At 39.6% G+C, this 10,819-nt stretch overlaps 1 non-coding gene across 1 annotated transcript; it reads right to left on the bottom strand.

Annotated features, from left to right (window-relative positions):
• Window positions 1–8,957: 8,957 nt before the first annotated feature.
• LOC148570914 (small nucleolar RNA R71) lies at window positions 8,958–9,061 on the bottom strand. Its single transcript, XR_015908997.1, has one exon. It is a non-coding gene; the product is annotated as a small nucleolar RNA R71 (small nucleolar RNA).
• Window positions 9,062–10,819: the final 1,758 nt, after the last annotated feature.

Here is a 10,819-nt window from a genome sequence, read left to right as displayed (position 1 = left end):
GCGAACAAATGCTCATCCGGAAAGGTTTCAGAGATCTCAATAGAGGGGAAGAATGCCCCTTCTACTGGTTCTATTCGGGACAGGTGATCAGCCACTTGGTTTTCTGTCCCTTTTTTGTCTCTTATTTCTATATCAAACTTTTGCAGAAGCAACACCCATCTTATGGTCAGTGTACACAATCACTTTTGATCCTACTAAGTATGATCTAAACTTGTCAATGGCATAAACCACTGCAAGCAATTCTTTTTCTGTGGTTGTGTAATTTTTCTGGGCATCATTTAAAATACGGCTAGCATAATAAATGACATGCAGAAGCTTGTCATGCCTCTGCCCCAGTACTGCACCAATGGCATGGTCACTGGCATCACACATTAGTTCAAATGGTAATGTCCAGTCTGGTGCAGAAATAACTGGTACTGTGACCAGCTTAGCTTTCAGAGTTTCAAACGCCTGCAGACACTCTGTGTCAAATACAAATGGTGTGTCAGTAGCTAGCAGATTGCTCAGAGGTTTTGCAATTTTTGAAAAATCCTTTATAAACCTCCTATAGAATCCTGCATGCCCCAAAAAGCTTCTGATTGCCTTAACATTGGCAGGTGGTGGTTATTTTTCAATTACTTCCACTTTAGCTTGATCCACCTCTATCCCCTTGTTTGAAATTTTATGCCCAAGGACAATCCCTTCAGTCACTATAAAGTGACATTTTTCCCAGTTTAAAACCAGGTTAGTCTCTTGGCATCTTTTCAGAACTAGTGTTAGGTGATCAAGACAGGAGCTAAATGAGTCTCCAAATACTGAGAAGTCATCCATGAAGACTTCCAGAAATTTTTCCACCATATCAGAGAAAATAGAGAGCATGCATCCTTGAAAGGTTGCAGGTGCATTACATAGCCCAAATGGTATCCTTCTGTAGGCAAATACTCCAGATGGGCATGTGAATGCTATTTTCTCTTGATCCTGGGGATCTACTGCAATTTGGTTGTAACCTGAATAACCATCCAAAAAGCAGTAATAATCATAACCTGCTAGTCTTTCTAGCATCTGATCTATGAATGGTAAAGGAAAATGATCCTTTTTGGTGGCTGTATTGAGCCTTCTGTAGTCAATACACATGCACCACCCTATAACTGTTCTTGTAGGAACCAGTTCATTTTTTTCATTATGAGCCACAGTCATGCCTCCCTTTTTGGGGACAACTTGGACAGGGCTCACCCAGGGGCTATCAGAAATAGGATAAATAATCCCAGCCTCTAGTAACTTGGTGACCTCTTTCTGCACCACTTCCTTCATGGCTGGATTTAGCCACCTCTGTGGTTGAACTACTGGCTTAGCATCATCCTCCAATAGGATATTGTGCATGCATCTAGCTGGGCTTATGCCCTTAAGGTTACTTATGGACCACCCAAGAGCTATCTTGTGTGTCCTTAGCACTTTAAGTAGTGCTTCCTCTTCCTGTGGATTTAAAGCAGAGCTTATGATCACTGGAAAAGTGTCACCTTCTCCTAGAAATGCATATTTCAGGGATGGTGGTAATGGTTTGAGCTCGGGCTTAGGAGGTTTTTCCTCTTCCTGAGGAAGTTTCAGAGGCTCTTTCAATTCATCTTAATCCTCTATATCAGGCTGAACATCTTTAAAGATGTCTTCCAGATATGATTCGAGACTCTCAGCCATGCTGATCTCCTCTACCAAAGAGTTAATAAGATCAACTTTCATGCAGTCTTTTGGTGTGTCTGGATGCTGCATGGCTTTGACAGCATTCAACTTAAACTCATCCTCATTGACTCTCAGGGTTACTTCCCCCTTTTGGACGTCAATGAGAGTTCGTCCAGTTACTAGGAAAGGTCTTCCTAGGATGAGGGTAGCAGTCTTGTGCTCCTCCATTTCCAGCACTACAAAGTCAGTAGGGAAGGTGAATGGCCCAACCCTGACAATCATGTCTTCAATCACACCTGATGGGTACTTAATGGAGCCATCAGCAAGCTGGAGACATATCCGGGTTGGTTTGACTTCTTCAGTTAAACCAAGCTTTCTGATAGTGGATGTAGGTATTAGATTGATACTTGCCCCAAGATCACATAAAGCTGTCTTGGTGCAATTACCCTCCAATGTGCATGGTATCATAAAGCTCCCGGGATCCTTAAGCTTTTCTGGGAAGCTTTTCAGAATGACTGCACTGTATTCCTCAGTGAGGAGAACTCTTTCAGTTTCTCTCCAATCCTTCTTATGACTCAAGATCTCTTTCATGAACTTGGCATAAGAGGGTATTTGCTCAAGTGCCTCTGCAAACGGAATCTTTATTTCAAGAGTCCTGAGGTAGTCTGCAAAGCAAGAAAATTGCTTATCCTGCTCCTATTGGCAGAGTTTTTGAGGATAAGGCATCTTGGCTTTGTATTCCTCAACCTTGGTTGCTGCAGGTTTATTTCCTATAGAAGTGGTTGGAGAAGCCTTTTTAGAGGAGTTGTTATCAGCACTTGTGTGTGTCTGATCCCTCACTGGCATTTGAATGCCAGGGTTGGAAGCTTGATTGGCGTTGGACGCCAACTTCCTACCTGTTTCTGGCGTTTGAACGCCAGAACTGAGCTTCCTTTGGGCGTTGAACGCCAACTCCTTGCCTGTTTGTGGCGTTTGAATGCCAGAATTGAGCATGGGTTGGGCGTTTAACACCAGCTCTCCACCCTTTTCTAGTGTTTGAGTGCCAGAATCATTCCTCTCTGGGCTCTTACTATCCTCAGAGGGATTTTGGGTAGCAGTTTGTTCATTTCTTGGCTTCCTGCTGCCTTGAAGTGAGGTATTTAATGTTTTCCCACTTCTTAATTGAACTGCTTGGCACTCTTCTGTTATTTGTTTTGATAACTGCTGTTCTGTTTGCTTCAACTGTACTTCCATATTCATATTAGCCATTCTTGTGTCTTGTAGTATCTCCTTGAATTCTGCCAGCTGTTTTGTTAGAAAATCTAATTGCTGATTGAATTCAGTAATTTGTTCTGCAGGACTGAGTTCAGCAGTTACTGTTTTAGCCTCTTCTTTCATGGAAGATTCACTACTTAGGTACAGATGCTGATTTCTGGCAACTGTATCAATGAGATCTTGAGCTTCTTCAATTGTCTTTCTCATGTGTATAGATCCACCAGCTGAGTGGTCTAGAGAAATCTGAGCTTTCTCTGTAAGCCCATAATAGAAGATGTCTAACTGCACCCACTCTAAAAATATTTCAGAGGGGCATTTTCTTAGCATCTCTCTGTATCTCTCCTAGGCATCATAAAGAGATTCATTATCTCCTTGTTTAAAGCCTTGGATGTTCAGCCTTAGCTGTGTCATCCTTTTTGGAGGGAAATATTGATTCAGAAATTTTTTCGACAGCTGTTTTCATGTCCTTATGCTAGCCTTAGGCTGGTTATTTAACCACCTCTTAGCTTGGTCTTTTACAGCAAATGGAAATAGTAATAATCTGTAGACATCCTGATCTACTTCCTTATCATGTACTGTGTCAGCAATTTGTAAAAACTGTGCCAGAAACTCTTTAGGTTCTTCTTGTGGAAGACCGGAATACTGGCAACTTTGCTGCACCATGATAATGAGCTGAGGATTCAACTCAAAGCTACTGACTCCGATAGAGGGTATACAGATACTACTCCCATATGAAGCAGTAGTGGGGTTAGCATATGACCCCAGAGTCCTTCTGGACTGTTCATTTCCACTTAGGTCCATGATGGAGAAAGGGAGATGATGTGGATTTATTTTATTTATTTTATTATAAAAAAATTCGAAATAATAAAATAAAATAAAATAAAAACTGCAATAAAAAAGAAGAATTGAAAATATTTTATGAGGATTTTCGAAAAAGTGAGGAGAGAGAAGATATGATAAGATAAAATTTTGAAATTGAAATCTGAATTTTTATGGAAAAAAAGTTTTCCAAATATTTGCTTAAAAATAGTTAGAAAAGATATTTTTTTGATTTTTAAATTTTGTGATGAAAGAGAAAACACACAAAAGACACACAACTTAAAATTTTTAGATCTAATGCTCCTTATTTTCGAAAATTTTGGAGGGAAAATACTAAGGAACACCAAACTTAAAAATTTTAAGATCAAAACACAAGGAAGACTCAATAACACCTTAAAGATTCACAAGAACAACAAGAACATGAAGATAGAACACCAAACTTAAAATTTTTAGAAAACCAAAATAAAATTTTTGAAAACTAAAGAAAAATTAAAGAGAAAACACCAAACTTAAAGTTTGGCATAAGATTTAATTAAAGAAAAATTATTTTTGAAAAAGTTTTAAAAAGAAGATAGCCAATTACCAAGAACATAAGCACAACGCTCTAGCCAATTGAGCTATAGATTTAACGTGTTTTAATAAGGTATTTAATAAATAATTCTTTTTTTGAAAACTGATATTTTGAAAAAGCACAAGAAAAACAAGAAAAGACACAGAACAAGAAAACTAAAGATCAAATAAGAAAAATTTACAAGAACAACTTGAAGATCAAGGAAGAACAAGAACACAAATTCGAAAATTTGAAAGAAAATAGAAACATGCAATTGACACCAAACTTAATATATGAAACTAAACTCAAACAGAAAAACTCAATTATTAGTTTATAAAATTTTTGAAAAATTTAAAAAGAGAAAATAAGGATTTAAAAAAAAGAAATTTCAACCAAAAACAAGAATAGAAGACTCTAAACCAAAAAGAAAAATTTTTCCTAATCTAAGTAACAAAATAAACCGTCAGTTGTCCAAACTCGAGCAATCCCTGGCAACGGCGCCAAAAACTTGGTGCACGAATTGTGAATCACACTTTTCACAACTCGTACCACTAACCAGCAAGTGCACTGGGTCGTCCAAGTAATACCTTACGTGAGCAAGGGTCGAATCCCACGGAGATTGTTGGCTTGAAGCAATCTATTGTAATCTTGTAACTCTTAGTCAGGATATCAATTATAATTATCAATTTGAATTGCGAAGAATAAAAGAGCATGAAATAAATACTTGTTATCCAGTAATGGAGAATATGTTGGAGTTTTGGAGATGCTTTATCTTCTGAATCTCTGCTTTCCTACTGTCATCTTCTTCACGCACGCTAGTTTCCTCCTATGGCAAGCTGTGTGTTGATGGATCACCGTTGTCAATGGCTACCATCCGTCCTCTCAGTGAAAATGGTCCAGGTGCGCTGTCACCGCACGGCTAATCATCTGTCGGTTCTCGATCATGTCGGAATAGGATCCATTGATCCTTTTTGCGTCTGTCACTACGCCCAACACTCGCGAGTTTGAAGCTCGTCACAGTCATTCAATCCTTGAATCCTACTCGGAATACCACAGACAAGGTTTAGACTTTCCGGATTCTCAAGAATGCTACCAATGGATTCTAGCTTATACCACGAAGATTCTGATTAAGGAATCCAAGAGATACTCATTCAATCGAAGGTAGAACGAAGGTAATTGTCAGGCACGCGTTCATAGGTTGAGAATGGTGATGAGTGTTGGTGCACAGAAATCGTGACGGTTCATTCCTTAGTAACGACGCTAAAAACTTAATACGCACGTTCATAATCTTAGTTCTTTGTCACAACTTCGCACAACTAACCAGCAAGTGCACTGGGTCGTCCAAGTAATAAACCTTACGTGTGTAAGGGTCGATCCCACGGAGATTGTCGGCTTGAAGCAAGCTATGGTCACCTTGTAAATTGATGCCAAGGCATCTTAGGCTAGTTTCACTAGCATTTTTCTGTTAGTTTTAGTTGTTTTATGCATTTTCTTGAGCTTAAAGTAACCAAAAATGGTTAAATGAAGAACAAAGCAATGAACCATCCAAACAGTATGATTTTGATGCAAATTCCATGAGTTTTAGTTATATTACTTGAATGCTATGAATGGAAGATTTCTCATGAAATTTTGCAAGACTTTGATGCATTTGTTTGGATAATTTCAAGGAAGAAGAGGCTAAGCAAGGAAGCAACAAAATCAATAAAGGAAGCTTGAATATCACATGTGGAGTTTAAGTTCCAGTTTAAGCCTAAACTGGAGCTTAAACGCCAGAATCATGAAGGATAAGAAATGCTGGAATTGAAGTTTAACCTCCAGTTTAACCTTAAACTGGAGGTTAAACGCCAGAATGAAAAGTCTCACCAAAGAAGCATTCCACGTTTAACCTCCAGTTTGACCTCAAACTGGAGGTTAAACGCCAGAATGATAATGCCACTCAGGAAGGAGTTCCACGTTTAACCTCCAGTTTAACCTTAAACTGGAGGTTAAACGCCAGAATGGGAAAAGCACCAGGGAGCCATTTCCACGTTTAAAGCTCCAGTTTGACCTCAAACTGGAGCTTAAACGTGTTCGACCAAGAACTCTCCTCCAGGGTTGCTCTCTCCATTCCCACGTTTAAGCTCCAGTTTGACCTCAAACTGGAGCTTAAACGTGTTCGACACCTCCAGGGCTACTCTTCTAAGCTTCCACGTTTAACCTCCAGTTTAACCTTAAACTGGAGGTTAAACGTGTTCGACCTCCAGGATGCCTCCTTCCATTTCCACGTTTAACCTCCAGTTTAACCTTAAACTGGAGGTTAAACGTGTTCGACCTCCAGGGCTGCCCTTCCTATATCCACGTTTAAGCTTCAGTTTAACCTTAAACTGAAGCTTAAACGTGTTCGACTACATGACTCTCCAGGGCTGCCTTCTTCCATTTCCACGTTTAAGCTTCAGTTTAACCTTAAACTAAAGCTTAAACGTGCTTCTACAAAAGGCCTCACTGGAAGTGTCTGGCGTTTAAGCTGCAGTTTAAGCTTAAACTGCAACTTAAACGCCACTCTTGGAAAAGGTTTCTGGACCAAAAATATTGTGGTTTAAGTTAGTAGTTGAGCACAACCATTAACTTAAACTCATTCTGGTATGAAACCCAATTGAATATCATGGTTTATGGGATTGGGCCTGAAGGATTGATGAGTTGAAATCTCAATTTATTGAGTCATGTGTCTTTATTTGATTATCACTAAGTTGGCTCAATGAATGTTACAGAATTTGGATCAACAGCCTCATCAAGATTATGGATCATAAACCCAAGGCAAAAGGAAAGCATGGAGAGGCCTCAAAGCCCAAGAAACACAACAGAAGCTCAATATAGAAAGTGTATAAATAGGATAGAATTTAAGTTAGAAGGGAACTTTTGGAACTTTCACCTTCACTTTTAGCTAGTTTTCATATCTTTGTAATTGAATTCAGAGCTATGACTCACTAAACCCCCTTTCATTGGGTTAGGGAGCTCTATTGTAATTCAATGAATCAATAATAGTTTATCTTCTTCTTCAATCTTTTCTCTTGAATTTTGTTAGAAAGCTTCTCGATCTAATTCCATTGGGTAGTTGTCTTGGGAAAGAAACTACCCATAATTGGAATCCTTCGGAACCTTGGGAAAGGAATGGAGGATTCATGCTAGAGAAGCTTTCTCACAGTGAATTGGATTGGGGTTTGGATGGATATTGTGACATGTAATCCTACCAAATTGTGGTTCATGAAACTGTGTGGTATAATCAGTGATCGAGCATCATCTCTTCTTATGAACACTTAAACCAAGGGATTGGGAATTTGTTCATTTTTAGAGAGTATTGGTGAGCCAAGGGATTGGGATCCAATCATATAAGATTGCCAAGCAAAATTCAATGAACGCATTGCTTGAGGAAGAGATAAACATGTTTTGATTCGGAGATCTCAATATCTCCTATAACCCAATGAATCCCCCAATTCTGATTTCCATCTTCTCTTTACATTCTGCAACTCAATTCATGCAATCAACCCCCATTCCCTTTTAATTTCAGCAATTTAGTTTCTGCTCTTTAATTCATGCAATTTAAGATTCCGCCATTTAATTTTCTTGTCATTTATTTTTCCCGCCAATTTTACATTCCGCAATTCTCATCTCAAATCTTGATTCCGCTCAACTAGAACACACTTCTAATCCGAATTGCTCACTCAACCAATCCTTGTGGGATTCGACCTCACTCTATTGTGAGTTTTTACTTGACGATAACCGGTGCACTTGCCGGAAGGAATTTTGCCGATCGTGCAATTTCCTAAATCGTAGCATAACTAGTTTATGCGCATCAAGTTTATGGCGCCGTTGCCGGGGATTGGTTTTCGATTGACAATTCTCCAATTGGAAGCTAACTAGATTGAGCAATTTCTCTTGCTTTGTTAATTCTGTTCAAGTTACTTGTTGAATTTTAATTTCTGCACTCTTTATGCCTTTAAATTCAAGCAACTAACTCACTGACTCACTAACTGTTTGAATTAATTCCTCAATTGCTCTAACCATACTCTTCCATTAACCAAGAGTATTTCACTTGTTTGTGCCTGTGCTGTGTTCTTGTATGACAGGTAGGAGAGGAGAGACATCAACTCCTCCATATACCGAACCAGAGAGGACCCTTCATAGACTGAGAAGGGAAGCAAGAGGGAAGAGAGTAGTGGGAGAAGAGGAATCTGAAGAAGAATCTGAGGACAATTTTGAGGAAGCTCTAGATCTCAACATGGATAGAGAAGTTCACAACCATGAGAGAGCTGATGGAAACAATGCCATTCCTGAGAGGAGGGTTCTTAGTTCATACATAAACCCAACCTCTGGGAATTGTGGTAGCAGCATCCAGAAACCACCCATTCAGGCCAACAATTTCGAGCTCAAACCACAGCTAATATCACTTGTGGAGAATCATTGTTCATTTGGTGGAAGTGCTAATGAAGACCCAAACCAACATCTCACAAAATTCCTGAGAATTTGTGACACTGTGAAGTCTAATGGAGTCCAGGAAGATGCCTATAAACTGCTTTTGTTCCCATTTTCACTTAGGGACAAAGCAGCTAAGTGGCTGGAATCATTCCCAAGGGGGAGTCTAACAACATGGGATGAGGTGGAAAGCAAGTTTCTGGCACGTTTCTACCCCCCACAAAAGGTCAATAGGCTTCGATCTGAGGTTCAAACGTTTAGACAACAAGATGGTGAAACTCTCTACGAGGCATGGGAGAGATTCAAGGATTTGACAAGGAAATGCCCACCAGACATGTTCCATGATTGGGTGCAATTGCATATTTTCTATGATGGACTCTCTTATGAATCAAGGAAGGCTGTAGACCATTCATCAGGAGGTTCATTGAACAGGAAAAAGACTGTGGAATAGGCCATTGAAGTGATTGAGACAGTGGCTGAGAATGAGTACTACTATGCATCAGAGAGGCACAACACTAAGGGAGTCATGGAGCTGAACCATGTTGATACAATTCTAGCCCAAAACAAGGTGTTTGCCAAGCAATTAGCAGAGCTTACCAGGCAATTAGAAACAAAGCAAGTGGCTGCAATACACACACAAGATCAAGAGAAAGTAAGCATTGAAGGAGGTGATTGGGAAAAGGCCAATTATGTGGGAAACCCACAAAGGCAATCATATGATCCACATTCCAACACTTACAACCCAGGATGGAAAAATCACCCAAACTTTGGGTGGGGGAACCAACAAACCCAACCACAAAACCACAAACCTTACAACCACAACCAACATAACAATTCCACATACCAAAACTCCAACCAAAGATCATACCAAGCCACACAAAACACTTACCCCCAACCATCCTATCATGGCCAAAATAATCAACCTACCCAACTTAATCCGAACCAACAATTTCAAGATCAATTAAACTGGATAGAAGGAATGATGGTAACCATGAGTCAAGACATAACCGAATTGAAAGCTTTTAAGGAAGAAGTAAATTCTAACCTACAAAACCAAGGAGCTGCCATCCAGAAGCTAGAAAATCAAATTGTGTATTTGTCTAAGCAAACCCCTGGGACAAGCGCTTCTCATGCTGCCAAGGCTATTGCAAGGGAAGAATGTAAAGCCATAACCCTCAGAAGTGGAAAGAATCTGAAGGAGATCTCAAAGGAAACCACAGAGGATGAAGCAAAGGAAAATGTGAAAGACAAAGAACAAGGACAATCTTTTACACCGTCTGCAACAAAAGAAAAAGAAAAAGAGGTCCTGAAGCCTTATACACCTAAAGCACCTTATCCTCAACGTTTGATGAAAAGTGAAAAAGATGGCCAATTCTCCAGGTTCTTGGAGATTTTCAAGAAGCCTCAAATCAACATTCCCTTTGCTGAGGCAATAGAGCAAATGCCACTATATGCAAAATTCTTAAAGGAATTGATGACCAAGAAGAGAAGCTGGAGAAATGAGGAAACTGTATTGTTAACTGAAGAATGCAGTGCCATCATTCAGCACAAATTGCCTCAGAAATTGAAGGATCCAGGCAGTTTCCAAATCCCCTGCATCATAGGAGAAGTCATGGTGGAGAAGGCCTTGTGTGACTTAGGGGCCAGTATCAATTTGATGTCTCTAACAATGATGAGAAGAATGAAGATTGAGGAAGCCAAACCAACAAGAATGGCCCTCCAATTGGCAGATCGAACTTTTAAATTCCCTCATGGGATAGTTGAGGATTTGTTGGTGAAGGTGGGAGATTTTATATTTCCTGCTGATTTTGTGGTGTTAGATATGGAGGAAGAAGCCAAAGCTTCAATAATTCTGGGAAGACCATTCCTGGCTACTGCTGGAGCCATCATAGATGTACAAAAGGGTGAACTCACTCTTAGACTACATGATGAGAAATTGGTGTTTAATGTATTCAAGGCAATGAGCTATCCATCAGAATCACTAAGGGAATGCATGAGGGTGGATGTAGTGGACATTGCAGTACAAGAAACCTTTGAGGAAACAACAAATGAAGTGGCAGAGGAGGAGTTCACCAAGGACATAGAAGTTAGTGA

This window comes from Arachis ipaensis, chromosome B3 (assembly GCF_059453495.1).
Source record: "Arachis ipaensis isolate K30076 ecotype BB chromosome B3, ASM5945349v1, whole genome shotgun sequence".
In the NCBI taxonomy this organism is placed as follows: Eukaryota; Viridiplantae; Streptophyta; class Magnoliopsida; order Fabales; family Fabaceae; genus Arachis; species Arachis ipaensis.
Note: the sequence above shows the minus strand (reverse complement) of the source record. Positions and strands in the feature narration are given on the sequence as shown.